Genomic DNA, 15,959 nt, shown 5'->3' on the forward strand with positions numbered 1-15,959 from the left:
TTTCATACATGTATCTATTGGTTATTTATTTCAAACATAGCAAACACAAAGTAAGCATAGTAAAAGGATTACTTAATACCAGGATTATTTCCTGGTTTACTTTTCTTACATGTCATTGTATTACACAGCAATATAATAACGCAATCGGACAATATCTTCAAAATAACAACATGATCTTTTTATTATTGAGTATTTTCTTCTTGCCCCTGCTATTAACAACTTTAAATCTCCCTGCATCTTAGCATGTCTCCTGTTTAGTGGTAATTACTTACTACGTTGTCGAACTGGTGGACATGTTATCTCGCTTGTTCTTTTCTCGCAGTTGCTGTCACACACAAGACTGTAGCATTTTCCATCCTTTTCACGGCTGTGGCTGCTTTCTATTTCCTGATCTGCAAGAAGAAAGAAAAGAAAGCTACTGGTAATTGCTTGTTCTTGATCATATCAACTATAGGTAACGGCAGTGTTCTGTCTGGCTATTGTGAAGTTCCTCTGATTCTAGTATTGCATTCTTTACCTGGCACATAGACTCTTCCCTCATGACGACAGACACATTTTCTTTTGTGTGGTGTTGTGGCTGTTAGAATAAATTAAAAATGAGAAACAAATTAGATGACATTGCTAACAGGATATTGACTAATGTTTGGTGCAAAATAAAATCATATTCCTCACATTTTAATAAATCTATCAATGGGGACTATGCATCCCTTCAACTTTAAATAAAAGGCCATCTCCCTGTGCCCTTTGCATTAAAGGAACATTGACTTTTTTTTTTCTCCCTTGGTTATTATCTACTGGAAATATAGCTATGATACTTTGCACTTATTTTTGTCTTTGGGTAGACATCCCCTTTCACTGTATCATATCCCTGCCTATTTGTCATTTATTTTAAACATGGCAAACACCAACAGTGTAACCATAAAAGGAATTTTCTTTTCCGGAATTATGGTGTGGGTGACTTTTCTTACATTTTATTGTATTTCTCAGTGATACAGTGGTGCTCCATGATAATAATATGCATATGAAAATGTCATCACTTTTTTGTAATATTTCTTCCTATTCCCGCTATTAGCATCTTGCAGTCTCCCTCAGTGTTAAAGTGCCTCTTGTAGTTGTAAGTACTTACTTGGTGGTGTAACTGGTGGACATGTTATCTCGCTTGTTCTTTTCACGCAGTTGCTGTCACATACAAGACTGTAGCATTTTCCATCCTTTTCACTACTGTGGCTGCTTATTATTTCCTGGTCTGCATGAAGAAGGAAAAGAAGTCCACTGTTTAAGTTCTTGTTCTTGACTATATCAGCAGTAGGTAACTGCCTTGCTCTTTATGGCTATCGTAGAGTTCCGCGGATTCTCCTGCATCTTCTGTGACAAATAATTCTCACCTGCACCAGGGGGCTCATCTATTTATCATACTAAACACTTTTTACTGGGGAAATGGTGAGTAATGTGGTACGGTGTTAGCATAAATTAATCATTAAACCGTACTCTGTCTGTATGTACGTATGTATGTTCGTATTTAGATAGAATAGTTTGCCAGTATGAGCAATACCGTCTAGCAACAGCTGCACAAGATCCAGGAGCAGGTTTTCAGAGAAATTTGCATATTTAGTTGGTTTATGGCAGGTTTTTGGCTCAAGTGAGAGGTAGCCACCCATGGGCTAATCCTATCTAGAAGTGCACAACAAGCGTTTGGACATTTATAGTCACCGATACTCTGGGCTTTCAAAAGGTTTTGCTCCGAAAGCCTGCTTGCTAAAATAAAAACTCTCCACAATGTTTTTGTCAGAAGCTGCTTCAAGTAGGGAAGGTACATAAATTACAAAACAGCTTTACGTTTACAGTAAATTTTGCTTGACATGAGATCCTCTTTAAAGAACACCCAAACATGCTAGTACTGACTGATTTACCTGGCATGTACACTCTTCCATCATGATGACAGAGACATTTTCTTTCATGTGGTGTTGTGGCTGTTGGAGTAAATTGGAAAGTTGAAAAAAATTAGACATTGCTAACAGGATATGCAATAATGTTTGATGCAAAGTGTAACCATATTACTTCAATTTAAAATATTATATTAATCTTTTTTAAGTCAAAAAAATTCAATACACCAGAAAAGTCTAGGGATAGATGCCCCCTTTAAGGCTTTAAAATAGTTTTAAAAAAATTACGAAGAGAAGCAGCATTGGAAGTTTCACATTAACTGAGAAACATATTGAGTGCCAATAACGGGCCATATTCATTTCAGTGTGAAAAAGTTTTACCATGTAAAAACTCATGGATGAGATTCAATTCAAAGAGAAAGAACGTTTCTACAAATTCAGCTCCAGTTTTTCCCCACAGACTTCATTCGAGTTTTCAAGTGATTAACCACGAGATAATATTTTCTGAATTGAATTGCATCTCAAATGAAATCTTGTCCATGAGTTTTCCCATGGTGAACTACTTTCATACATGTATCTATTGGTTATTTATTTCAAACATAGCAAACACAAAGTAAGCATAGTAAAAGGATTACTTAATACCAGGATTATTTCACGGTTTACTTTTCTTACATGTCATTGTATTACACAGCAATATAATAACGCAATCGTACAATATCTTCAATATAACAACATGATCTTTTGATTGAGTATTTTCTTCTTGCCCCTGCTATTAACATCTTTAAATCTCTCTGCATCTTAGCATGTCTCCTGTTTAGTGGTAATTACTTACTACGTTGTCGAACTGGTGGACATGTTATCTCGCTTGTTCTTTTCTCGCAGTTGCTGTCACACACAAGACTGTAGCATTTTCCATCCTTTTCACGGCTGTGGCTGCTTTCTATTTCCTGATCTGCAAGAAGAAAGAAAAGAAAGCTAATTGCTTGTTCTTGATCATATCAACTATAGGTAACGGCAGTGTTCTGCCTGGCTATTGTGAAGTTCCTCTGATTCTAGTATTGCATTCTTTACCTGGCACATAGACTCTTCCCTCGTGACGACAGACACATTTTCTTTTGTGTGGTGTTGCGGCTGTTAGAATAAATTAAATAAATTAGATGAAATTGTTAACAGGATATTGACTAATGTTTGGTGCAAAATAAAATCATATTTCTCACATTTTAATAAATCTATCAATGGGTACTATGCATCCCTTCAACTTTAAATAAAAGGCCATCTCCCTGTGCCCTTTGCATTAAAGGAACATTGACTTTTTTTTTCTCCCTTGGTCATTATCTACTGGAAATATAGCTATGATACTTTGCACTTATTTTTGTCCTTGGGTAGACATCCCCTTTCTCTGTATCATATCCCTGCCTATTTGTCATTTATTTTAAACATGGCAAACACCAACAGTGTAACCATAAAAGGAATTTTCTTTTCCGGAATTATGGTGTGGGTGACTTTTCTTACATTTTATTGTATTTCTCAGTGATACAGTGGTGCTCCATGATAATAATATGCATATGAAAATGTCATCACTTTTTTGTAATATTTCTTCCTATTCCCGCTATTAGCATCTTGCAGTCTCCCTCAGTGTTAAAGTGCCTCTTGTAGTTGTAAGTACTTACTTGGTGGTGTAACTGGTGGACATGTTATCTCGCTTGTTCTTTTCACGCAGTTGCTGTCACATACAAGACTGTAGCATTTTCCATCCTTTTCACTACTGTGGCTGCTTATTATTTCCTGGTCTGCATGAAGAAGGAAAAGAAGTCCACTGTTTAAGTTCTTGTTCTTGACTATATCAGCAGTAGGTAACTGCCTTGCTCTTTATGGCTATCGTAGAGTTCCACGGATTCTCCTGCATCTTCTGTGACAAATAATTCTCACCTGCACCAGGGGGCTCATCTATTTATCATACTGAACACTTTTTACTGGGGAAATGGTGAGTAATGTGGTACGGTGTTAACATAAATTAATCATTAAACCGTACTCTGTCTGTATGTACGTATGTATGTTCGTATGTATATAGAATAGTTTGCCAGTATGAGCAATACCATCTAGCAACAGCTGCACAAGATCCAGGAGCAGGTTTTCAGAGAAATTGGCATATTTAGTTGGTTTATGGCAGGTTTTTGGCTCAAGTGAGAGGTAGCCACCCATGGGCTAATCCTATCTAGGAGTGCACAACAAGCGTTTGGACATTTATAGTCACCGATACTCTGGGCTTTCAAAAGGTTTTGCTCCGAAAGCCTGCTTGCTAAAATAAAAACTCTCCACAATGTTTTTGTCAGAAGCTGCTTCAAATAGGGAAGGTACATAAATTACAAAACAGCTTTACGTTTACAGTAAATCTTGCTTGACATGAGATCCTCTTTAAAGAACACCCAAACATGCTAGTACTGACTGATTTACCTGGCATGTACACTCTTCCATCATGATGACAGAGACATTTTCTTTCATGTGGTGTTGTGGCTGTTGGAGTAAATTGGAAAGTAGAAAAAAATTAGACATTGCTAACAGGATATGCAATAATGTTTGATGCAAAGTGTAACCATATTACTTCAATTTAAAGTATTATATTAATCTTTTCTAAGTCAAAAAAATTCAATACACCAGAAAAGTCTAGGGGTAGATGCCCCCCTTAAGGCTTTAAAATAGTTTTAAAAAAATTAGGAACAGAAGCAGCATTGGAAGTTTCACATTAACTGAGAAACATATTGAGTGCCAATAACGGGCCATATTCATTTCAGTGTGAAAAAGTTTTACCATGTCAAAACTCATGGATGAGATTCAATTCAAAGAGAAAGAACGTTTCTACAAATTCAGCTCCAGTTTTTCCCCACAGACTTCATTCGAGTTTTCAAGTGATTAACCACGAGATAATATTTTCTGAATTGAATTGCATCTCAAATGAAAACTTGTCCATGAGTTTTCCCATGGTGAACTACTTTCATACATGTATCTATTGGTTATTTATTTCAAACATAGCAAACACAAAGTAAGCATAGTAAAAGGATTACTTAATACCAGGATTATTGCCTGGTTTACTTTTCTTACATGTCATTGTATAACACAGCAATATAATAACGCAATCAGACAATATCTTCAATATAACAACATGATCTTTTGATTGAGTATTTTCTTCTTGCCCCTGCTATTAACATCTTTAAATCTCTCTGCATCTTAGCATGTCTCCTGTTTAGTGGTAATTACTTACTACGTTGTCGAACTGGTGGACATGTTATCTCGTTTGTACTTTTCTCGCAGTTGCTGTCACACACAAGACTGTAGCATTTTCCATCCTTTTCACTACTGTGGCTGCTTTCTATTTCCTGATCTGCAAGAAGAAAGAAAAGAAAGATAATTGCTTGTTCTTGATCATATCAACTATAGGTAACGGCAGTGTTCTGTCTGGCTATTGTGAAGTTCCTCTGATTCTAGTATTGCATTCTTTACCTGGCACATAGACTCTTCCCTCGTGACGACAGACACATTTTCTTTTGTGTGGTGTTGCGGCTGTTAGAATAAATTAAATAAATTAGATGAAATTGTTAACAGGATATTGACTAATGTTTGGTGCGAAATCAAATCATATTCCTCACATTTTAAGAAAACTACCAAAGGGCAATATGCATTCCCTCACCTTCAAATATAGGCCATCTTCCTGCGCCCTTTGCCTTAAAGGAACATTGGCTTTTTTTTTCTCCCTTGGTCATTTTCTACTGGAAATATAGCTATGGTACTGTGCACTTATTTTGGTCCTTGGGTGGACATCCCCTTTCTCTGTGTCATATCCCTGCCTATTTATCATTTATTTTAAACATGGTAAACACCAACAGTGTAACCATAAAAGGAATTTTCTTTTCCGGAATTATGGTGTGGGTGACTTTTCTTACATTTTATTGTATTTCTCAGTGATACAGTGGTGCTCCATGATAATAATATGCATATGAAAATGTCATCACTTTTTTGTAATATTTCTTCCTACTCCCGCTATTAGCATCTTGCAGTCTCCCTCAGTGTTAAAGTGCCTTTTGTAGTTGTAAGTACTTACTTGGTGGTGTAACTGGTGGACATGTTATCTCGCTTGTTCTTTTCACGCAGTTGCTGTCACATACAAGACTGTAGCATTTTCCATCCTTTTCACTACTGTGGCTGCTTATTATTTCCTGGTCTGCACGAAGAAGGAAAAGAAGTCCACTGTTTAAGTTCTTGTTCTTGACTATATCAGCAGTAGGTAACTGCCTTGCTCTTTATGGCTATCGTAGAGTTCCACGGATTCTCCTGCATCTTCTGTGACAAATAATTCTCACCTGCACCAGGGGGCTCATCTATTTATTATACTGAACACTTTTTACTGGGGAAATGGTGAGTAATGTGGTACGGTGTTAACATAAATTAATCATTAAACCGTACTCTGTCTGTATGTACGTATGTATGTTCGTATGTATATAGAATAGTTTGCCAGTATGAGCAATACCATCTAGCAACAGCTGCACAAGATCCAGGAGCAGGTTTTCAGAGAAATTGGCATATTTAGTTGGTTTATGGCAGGTTTTTGGCTCAAGTGAGAGGTAGCCACCCATGGGCTAATCCTATCTAGGAGTGCACAACAAGCGTTTGGACATTTATAGTCACCGATACTCTGGGCTTTCAAAAGGTTTTGCTCCGAAAGCCTGCTTGCTAAAATAAAAACTCTCAACAATGATTTTGTCAGAAGCTGCTTCAAATAGGGAAGGTACATAAATTACAAAACAGCTTTACGTTTACAGTAAATCTTACTTGACATGAGATCCTCTTTAAAGAACACCCAAACATGCTAGTACTGACTGATTTACCTGGCATGTACACTCTTCCATCATGATGACAGAGACATTTTCTTTCATGTGGTGTTGTGGCTGTTGGAGTAAATTGGAAAGTAGAAAAAAATTAGACATTGCTGACAGGATATGCAATAATGTTTGATGCAAAGTGTAACCATATTACTTCAATTTAAAATATTATATTAATCTTTTATAAGTCAAAAAAATTCAATACACCAGAAAAGTCTAGGGGTAGATGCCCCCTTTAAGGCTTTAAAATAGTTTTAAAAAAATTAGGAACAGAAGCAGCATTGGAAGTTTCACATCAACTGAGAAACATATTGAGTGCCAATAACGGGCCATATTCATTTCAGTGTGAAAAAGTTTTACCATGTCAAAACTCATGGATGAGATTCAATTCAAAGAGAAAGAACGTTTCTACAAATTCAGCTCCAGTTTTTCCCCACAGACTTCATTCGAGTTTTCAAGTGATTAACCACGAGATAATATTTTCTGAATTGAATTGCATCTCAAATGAAAACTTGTCCATGAGTTTTCCCATGGTAAACTACTTTCATACATGTATTTATTGGTTATTTATTTCAAACATAGCAAACACAAAGTAAGCATAGTAAAAGGATTACTTAATACCAGGATTATTGCCTGGTTTACTTTTCTTACATGTCATTGTATTACACAGCAATATAATAACGCAATCGGACACTATCTTCAATATAACAACATGATCTTTTGATTGAGTATTTTCTTCTTGCCCCTGCTATTAACATCTTTAAATCTCCCTGCATCTTAGCATGTCTCCTGTTTAGTGGTAATTACTTACTACGTTGTCGAACTGGTGGACATGTTATCTCGCTTGTTCTTTTCTCGCAGTTGCTGTCACACACAAGACTGTAGCATTTTCCATCCTTTTCACGGCTGTGGCTGCTTTCTATTTCCTGATCTGCAAGAAGAAAGAAAAGAAAGCTACTGGTAATTGCTTGTTCTTGATCATATCAACTATAGGTAACGGCAGTGTTCTGTCTGGCTATTGTGAAGTTCCTCTGATTCTAGTATTGCATTCTTTACCTGGCACATAGACTCTTCCCTCGTGACGACAGACACATTTTCTTTTGTGTGGTGTTGCGGCTGTTAGAATAAATTAAATAAATTAGACGAAATTGTTAACAGGATATTGACTAATGTTTGGTGCAAAATAAAATCATATTTCTCACATTTTAAGAAAACTACCAAAGGGCAATATGCATTCCCTCACCTTCAAATATAGGCCATCTTCCTGCGCCCTTTGCCTTAAAGGAACATTGGCTTTTTTTTCCTCCCTTGGTCATTTTCTACTGGAAATATAGCTATGATACTGTGCACTTATTTTGGTCCTTGGGTAGACATCCCCTTGCTCTGTATCATATCCCTGCCTATTTGTCGTCTATTTTAAACATGGCAAACACCAACAGTGTAACCATAAAAGGAATTTTCTTTTCCGGAATTATGGTGTGGGTGACTTTTCTTACATTTTATTGTATTTCTCAGTGATACAGTGGTGCTCCATGATAATAATATGCATATGAAAATGTCATCACTTTTTTGTAATATTTCTTCCTATTCCCGCTATTAGCATCTTGCAGTCTCCCTCAGTGTTAAAGTGCCTCTTGTAGTTGTAAGTACTTACTTGGTGGTGTAACTGGTGGACATGTTATCTCGCTTGTTCTTTTCACGCAGTTGCTGTCACATACAAGACTGTAACATTTTCCATCCTTTTCACTACTGTGGCTGCTTATTATTTCCTGGTCTGCATGAAGAAGGAAAAGAAGTCCACTGTTTAAGTTCTTGTTCTTGACTATATCAGCAGTAGGTAACTGCCTTGCTCTTTATGGCTATCGTAGAGTTCCACGGATTCTCCTGCATCTTCTGTGACAAATAATTCTCACCTGCACCAGGGGGCTCATCTATTTATCATACTGAACACTTTTTACTGGGGAAATGGTGAGTAATGTGGTACGGTGTTAACATAAATAAATCATTAAACCGTACTCTGTCTGTATGTACGTATGTATGTTCGTATGTATATAGAATAGTTTGCCAGTATGAGCAATACCATCTAGCAACAGCTGCACAAGATCCAGGAGCAGGTTTTCAGAGAAATTGGCATATTTAGTTGGTTTATGGCAGGTTTTTGGCTCAAGTGAGAGGTAGCCACCCATGGGCTAATCCTATCTAGGAGTGCACAACAAGCGTTTGGACATTTATAGTCACCGATACTCTGGGCTTTCAAAAGGTTTTGCTCCGAAAGCCTGCTTGCTAAAATAAAAACTCTCCACAATGTTTTTGTCAGAAGCTGCTTCAAATAGGGAAGGTACATAAATTACAAAACAGCTTTACGTTTACAGTAAATCTTGCTTGACATGAGATCCTCTTTAAAGAACACCCAAACATGCTAGTACTGACTGATTTACCTGGCATGTACACTCTTCCATCATGATGACAGAGACATTTTCTTTCATGTGGTGTTGTGGCTGTTGGAGTAAATTGGAAAGTAGAAAAATATTAGACATTGCTAACAGGATATGCAATAATGTTTGATGCAAAGTGTAACCATATTACTTCAATTTAAAATATTATATTAATCTTTTCTAAGTCAAAAAAATTCAATACACCAGAAAAGTCTAGGGGTAGATGCCCCCTTAAGGCTTTAAAATAGTTTTAAAAAAATTAGGAAGAGAAGCAGCATTGGAAGTTTCACATTAACTGAGAAACATATTGAGTGCCAATAACGGGCCATATTCATTTCAGTGTGAAAAAGTTTTACCATGTCAAAACTCATGGATGAGATTCAATTCAAAGAGAAAGAACGTTTCTACAAATTCAGCTCCAGTTTTTCCCCACAGACTTCATTCGAGTTTTCAAGTGATTAACCACGAGATAATATTTTCTGAATTGAATTGCATCTCAAATGAAAACTTGTCCATGAGTTTTCCCATGGTGAACTACTTTCATACATGTATCTATTGGTTATTTATTTCAAACATAGCAAACACAAAGTAAGCATAGTAAAAGGATTACTTAATACCAGGATTATTGCCTGGTTTACTTTTCTTACATGTCATTGTATTACACAGCAATATAATAACGCAATCGGACAATATCTTCAATATAACAACATGATCTTTTGATTGAGTATTTTCTTCTTGCCCCTGCTATTAACATCTTTAAATCTCTCTGCATCTTAGCATGTCTCCTGTTTAGTGGTAATTACTTACTACGTTGTCGAACTGGTGGACATGTTATCTCGCTTGTTCTTTTCTCGCAGTTGCTGTCACACACAAGACTGTAGCATTTTCCATCCTTTTCACTACTGTGGCTGCTTTCTATTTCCTGATCTGCAAGAAGAAAGAAAAGAAAGCTAATTGCTTGTTCTTGATCATATCAACTATAGGTAACGGCAGTGTTCTGCCTGGCTATTGTGAAGTTCCTCTGATTCTAGTATTGCATTCTTTACCTGGCACATAGACTCTTCCCTCGTGACGACAGACACATTTTCTTTTGTGTGGTGTTGCGGCTGTTAGAATAAATTAAAAAAAAATTAGACGAAATTGTTAACAGGATGTTGACTAATTGACTAATGTTTGGTGCAAAATAAAATCATATTTCTCACATTTTAATAAATCTATCAATGGGGACTATGCATCCCTTCAACTTTAAATAAAAGGCCATCTCCCTGTGCCCTTTGCATTAAAGGAACATTGACTTTTTTTTTCTCCCTTGGTCATTATCTACTGGAAATATAGCTATGATACTTTGCACTTATTTTTGTCCTTGGGTAGACATCCCCTTTCTCTGTATCATATCCCTGCCTATTTGTCATTTATTTTAAACATGGCAAACACCAACAGTGTAACCATAAAAGGAATTTTCTTTTCCGGAATTATGGTGTGGGTGACTTTTCTTACATTTTATTGTATTTCTCAGTGATACAGTGGTGCTCCATGATAATAATATGCATATGAAAATGTCATCACTTTTTTGTAATATTTCTTCCTATTCCCGCTATTAGCATCTTGCAGTCTCCCTCAGTGTTAAAGTGCCTCTTGTAGTTGTAAGTACTTACTTGGTGGTGTAACTGGTGGACATGTTATCTCGCTTGTTCTTTTCACGCAGTTGCTGTCACATACAAGACTGTAGCATTTTCCATCCTTTTCACTACTGTGGCTGCTTATTATTTCCTGGTCTGCATGAAGAAGGAAAAGAAGTCCACTGTTTAAGTTCTTGTTCTTGACTATATCAGCAGTAGGTAACTGCCTTGCTCTTTATGGCTATCGTAGAGTTCCACGGATTCTCCTGCATCTTCTGTGACAAATAATTCTCACCTGCACCAGGGGGCTCATCTATTTATCATACTGAACACTTTTTACTGGGGAAATGGTGAGTAATGTGGTACGGTGTTAACATAAATTAATCATTAAACCGTACTCTGTCTGTATGTACGTATGTATGTTCGTATGTATATAGAATAGTTTGCCAGTATGAGCAATACCATCTAGCAACAGCTGCACAAGATCCAGGAGCAGGTTTTCAGAGAAATTGGCATATTTAGTTGGTTTATGGCAGGTTTTTGGCTCAAGTGAGAGGTAGCCACCCATGGGCTAATCCTATCTAGGAGTGCACAACAAGCGTTTGGACATTTATAGTCACCGATACTCTGGGCTTTCAAAAGGTTTTGCTCCGAAAGCCTGCTTGCTAAAATAAAAACTCTCCACAATGTTTTTGTCAGAAGCTGCTTCAAATAGGGAAGGTACATAAATTACAAAACAGCTTTACGTTTACAGTAAATCTTGCTTGACATGAGATCCTCTTTAAAGAACACCCAAACATGCTAGTACTGACTGATTTACCTGGCATGTACACTCTTCCATCATGATGACAGAGACATTTTCTTTCATGTGGTGTTGTGGCTGTTGGAGTAAATTGGAAAGTAGAAAAAAATTAGACATTGCTAACAGGATATGCAATAATGTTTGATGCAAAGTGTAACCATATTACTTCAATTTAAAATATTATATTAATCTTTTCTAAGTCAAAAAAATTCAATACACCAGAAAAGTCTAGGGGTAGATGCCCCCCTTAAGGCTTTAAAATAGTTTTAAAAAAATTAGGAAGAGAAGCAGCATTGGAAGTTTCACATTAACTGAGAAACATATTGAGTGCCAATAACGGGCCATATTCATTTCAGTGTGAAAAAGTTTTACCATGTCAAAACTCATGGATGAGATTCAATTCAAAGAGAAAGAACGTTTCTACAAATTCAGCTCCAGTTTTTCCCCACAGACTTCATTCGAGTTTTCAAGTGATTAACCACGAGATAATATTTTCTGAATTGAATTGCATCTCAAATGAAAACTTGTCCATGAGTTTTCCCATGGTGAACTACTTTCATACATGTATCTATTGGTTATTTATTTCAAACATAGCAAACACAAAGTAAGCATAGTAAAAGGATTACTTAATACCAGGATTATTGCCTGGTTTACTTTTCTTACATGTCATTGTATTACACAGCAATATAATAACGCAATCGGACAATATCTTCAATATAACAACATGATCTTTTGATTGAGTATTTTCTTCTTGCCCCTGCTATTAACATCTTTAAATCTCTCTGCATCTTAGCATGTCTCCTGTTTAGTGGTAATTACTTACTACGTTGTCGAACTGGTGGACATGTTATCTCGCTTGTTCTTTTCTCGCAGTTGCTGTCACACACAAGACTGTAGCATTTTCCATCCTTTTCACTACTGTGGCTGCTTTCTATTTCCTGATCTGCAAGAAGAAAGAAAAGAAAGCTAATTGCTTGTTCTTGATCATATCAACTATAGGTAACGGCAGTGTTCTGCCTGGCTATTGTGAAGTTCCTCTGATTCTAGTATTGCATTCTTTACCTGGCACATAGACTCTTCCCTCGTGACGACAGACACATTTTCTTTTGTGTGGTGTTGCGGCTGTTAGAATAAATTAAATAAATTAGATGAAATTGTTAACAGGATATTGACTAATGTTTGGTGCAAAATAAAATCATATTTCTCACATTTTAATAAATCTATCAATGGGTACTATGCATCCCTTCAACTTTAAATAAAAGGCCATCTCCCTGTGCCCTTTGCATTAAAGGAACATTGACTTTTTTTTTCTCCCTTGGTCATTATCTACTGGAAATATAGCTATGATACTTTGCACTTATTTTTGTCCTTGGGTAGACATCCCCTTTCTCTGTATCATATCCCTGCCTATTTGTCATTTATTTTAAACATGGCAAACACCAACAGTGTAACCATAAAAGGAATTTTCTTTTCCGGAATTATGGTGTGGGTGACTTTTCTTACATTTTATTGTATTTCTCAGTGATACAGTGGTGCTCCATGATAATAATATGCATATGAAAATGTCATCACTTTTTTGTAATATTTCTTCCTATTCCCGCTATTAGCATCTTGCAGTCTCCCTCAGTGTTAAAGTGCCTCTTGTAGTTGTAAGTACTTACTTGGTGGTGTAACTGGTGGACATGTTATCTCGCTTGTTCTTTTCACGCAGTTGCTGTCACATACAAGACTGTAACATTTTCCATCCTTTTCACTACTGTGGCTGCTTATTATTTCCTGGTCTGCATGAAGAAGGAAAAGAAGTCCACTGTTTAAGTTCTTGTTCTTGACTATATCAGCAGTAGGTAACTGCCTTGCTCTTTATGGCTATCGTAGAGTTCCACGGATTCTCCTGCATCTTCTGTGACAAATAATTCTCACCTGCACCAGGGGGCTCATCTATTTATCATACTGAACACTTTTTACTGGGGAAATGGTGAGTAATGTGGTACGGTGTTAACATAAATTAATCATTAAACCGTACTCTGTCTGTATGTACGTATGTATGTTCGTATGTATATAGAATAGTTTGCCAGTATAAGCAATACCATCTAGCAACAGCTGCACAAGATCCAGGAGCAGGTTTTCAGAGAAATTGGCATATTTAGTTGGTTTATGGCAGGTTTTTGGCTCAAGTGAGAGGTAGCCACCCATGGGCTAATCCTATCTAGGAGTGCACAACAAGCGTTTGGACATTTATAGTCACCGATACTCTGGGCTTTCAAAAGGTTTTGCTCCGAAAGCCTGCTTGCTAAAATAAAAACTCTCCACAATGTTTTTGTCAGAAGCTGCTTCAAATAGGGAAGGTACATAAATTACAAAACAGCTTTACGTTTACAGTAAATCTTGCTTGACATGAGATCCTCTTTAAAGAACACCCAAACATGCTAGTACTGACTGATTTACCTGGCATGTACACTCTTCCATCATGATGACAGAGACATTTTCTTTCATGTGGTGTTGTGGCTGTTGGAGTAAATTGGAAAGTAGAAAAAAATTAGACATTGCTAACAGGATATGCAATAATGTTTGATGCAAAGTGTAACCATATTACTTCAATTTAAAATATTATATTAATCTTTTCTAAGTCAAAAAAATTCAATACACCAGAAAAGTCTAGGGGTAGATGCCCCCCTTAAGGCTTTAAAATAGTTTTAAAAAAATTAGGAAGAGAAGCAGCATTGGAAGTTTCACATTAACTGAGAAACATATTGAGTGCCAATAACGGGCCATATTCATTTCAGTGTGAAAAAGTTTTACCATGTCAAAACTCATGGATGAGATTCAATTCAAAGAGAAAGAACGTTTCTACAAATTCAGCTCCAGTTTTTCCCCACAGACTTCATTCGAGTTTTCAAGTGATTAACCACGAGATAATATTTTCTGAATTGAATTGCATCTCAAATGAAAACTTGTCCATGAGTTTTCCCATGGTGAACTACTTTCATACATGTATCTATTGGTTATTTATTTCAAACATAGCAAACACAAAGTAAGCATAGTAAAAGGATTACTTAATACCAGGATTATTGCCTGGTTTACTTTTCTTACATGTCATTGTATTACACAGCAATATAATAACGCAATCGGACAATATCTTCAATATAACAACATGATCTTTTGATTGAGTATTTTCTTCTTGCCCCTGCTATTAACATCTTTAAATCTCTCTGCATCTTAGCATGTCTCCTGTTTAGTGGTAATTACTTACTACGTTGTCGAACTGGTGGACATGTTATCTCGCTTGTTCTTTTCTCGCAGTTGCTGTCACACACAAGACTGTAGCATTTTCCATCCTTTTCACTACTGTGGCTGCTTTCTATTTCCTGATCTGCAAGAAGAAAGAAAAGAAAGCTAATTGCTTGTTCTTGATCATATCAACTATAGGTAACGGCAGTGTTCTGCCTGGCTATTGTGAAGTTCCTCTGATTCTAGTATTGCATTCTTTACCTGGCACATAGACTCTTCCCTCGTGACGACAGACACATTTTCTTTTGTGTGGTGTTGCGGCTGTTAGAATAAATTAAATAAATTAGATGAAATTGTTAACAGGATATTGACTAATGTTTGGTGCAAAATAAAATCATATTTCTCACATTTTAAGAAAACTACCAAAGGGCAATATGCATTCCCTCACCTTCAAATATAGGCCATCTTCCTGCGCCCTTTGCATTAAAGGAACATTGGCTTTTTTTTCCTCCCTTGGTCATTTTCTACTGGAAATATAGCTATGATACTGTGCACTTATTTTGGTCCTTGGGTAGACATCCCCTTTCTCTGTATCATATCCCTGCCTATTTATCATTTTAAACATGGCACACACCAACAGTGTAACCATAAAAGGAATTTTCTTTTCCTGAATTATGGTGTGGGTGACTTTTCTTACATTTTATTGTATTTCTCAGTGGTACAGTGGTGCTCCATGATAATAATATGCATATGAAAATGTCATCACTTTTTTGTAATATTTCTTCATATTCCGCTATTAGCATCTTGCAGTCTCCCTCAGTGTTAAAGTGCCTCTTGTAGTTGTAAGTACTTACATGGTGGTGTAACTGGTGGACATGTTATCTCGCTTGTTCTTTTCACGCAGTTGCTGTCACATACAAGACTGTAGCATTTTCCATCCTTTTCACTACTGTGGCTGCTTATTATTTCCTGGTCTGCATGAAGAAGGAAAAGAAGTCCACTGTTTAAGTTCTTGTTCTTGACTATATCAGCAGTAGGTAACTGCCTTGCTCTTTATGGCTATCGTAGAGTTCCACGGATTCTCCTGCATCTTCTGTGACAAATAATTCTCACCTGCA

At 36.6% G+C, this 15,959-nt stretch overlaps 3 long non-coding RNA genes across 3 annotated transcripts; all 3 read right to left on the reverse strand.

Moving 5' to 3' along the window:
• Positions 1-519: 519 nt before the first annotated feature.
• On the reverse strand, positions 520-3,140 carry LOC121402955. The gene is made up of 4 exons (XR_005966895.1): positions 2,716-3,140; positions 1,911-1,970; positions 1,127-1,246; positions 520-577 (listed from the first exon to the last, which is right to left on the reverse strand). It is a non-coding gene; the product is annotated as an uncharacterized LOC121402955 (long non-coding RNA).
• Positions 3,141-5,979: 2,839 nt separating this feature from the next.
• On the reverse strand, positions 5,980-8,123 carry LOC121402959. Its single transcript, XR_005966899.1, has 3 exons — positions 7,569-8,123; positions 6,764-6,823; positions 5,980-6,099 (listed from the first exon to the last, which is right to left on the reverse strand). It is a non-coding gene; the product is annotated as an uncharacterized LOC121402959 (long non-coding RNA).
• A 2,312-nt stretch (positions 8,124-10,435) lies between these two features.
• LOC121402956 lies at positions 10,436-12,863 on the reverse strand. Its single transcript, XR_005966896.1, has 3 exons — positions 12,437-12,863; positions 11,632-11,691; positions 10,436-10,967 (listed from the first exon to the last, which is right to left on the reverse strand). It is a non-coding gene; the product is annotated as an uncharacterized LOC121402956 (long non-coding RNA).
• Positions 12,864-15,959: the final 3,096 nt, after the last annotated feature.

This window comes from Xenopus laevis, chromosome 4L (genome assembly GCF_017654675.1).
Source record: "Xenopus laevis strain J_2021 chromosome 4L, Xenopus_laevis_v10.1, whole genome shotgun sequence".
Lineage (NCBI taxonomy): Eukaryota > Metazoa > Chordata > Amphibia > Anura > Pipidae > Xenopus > Xenopus laevis.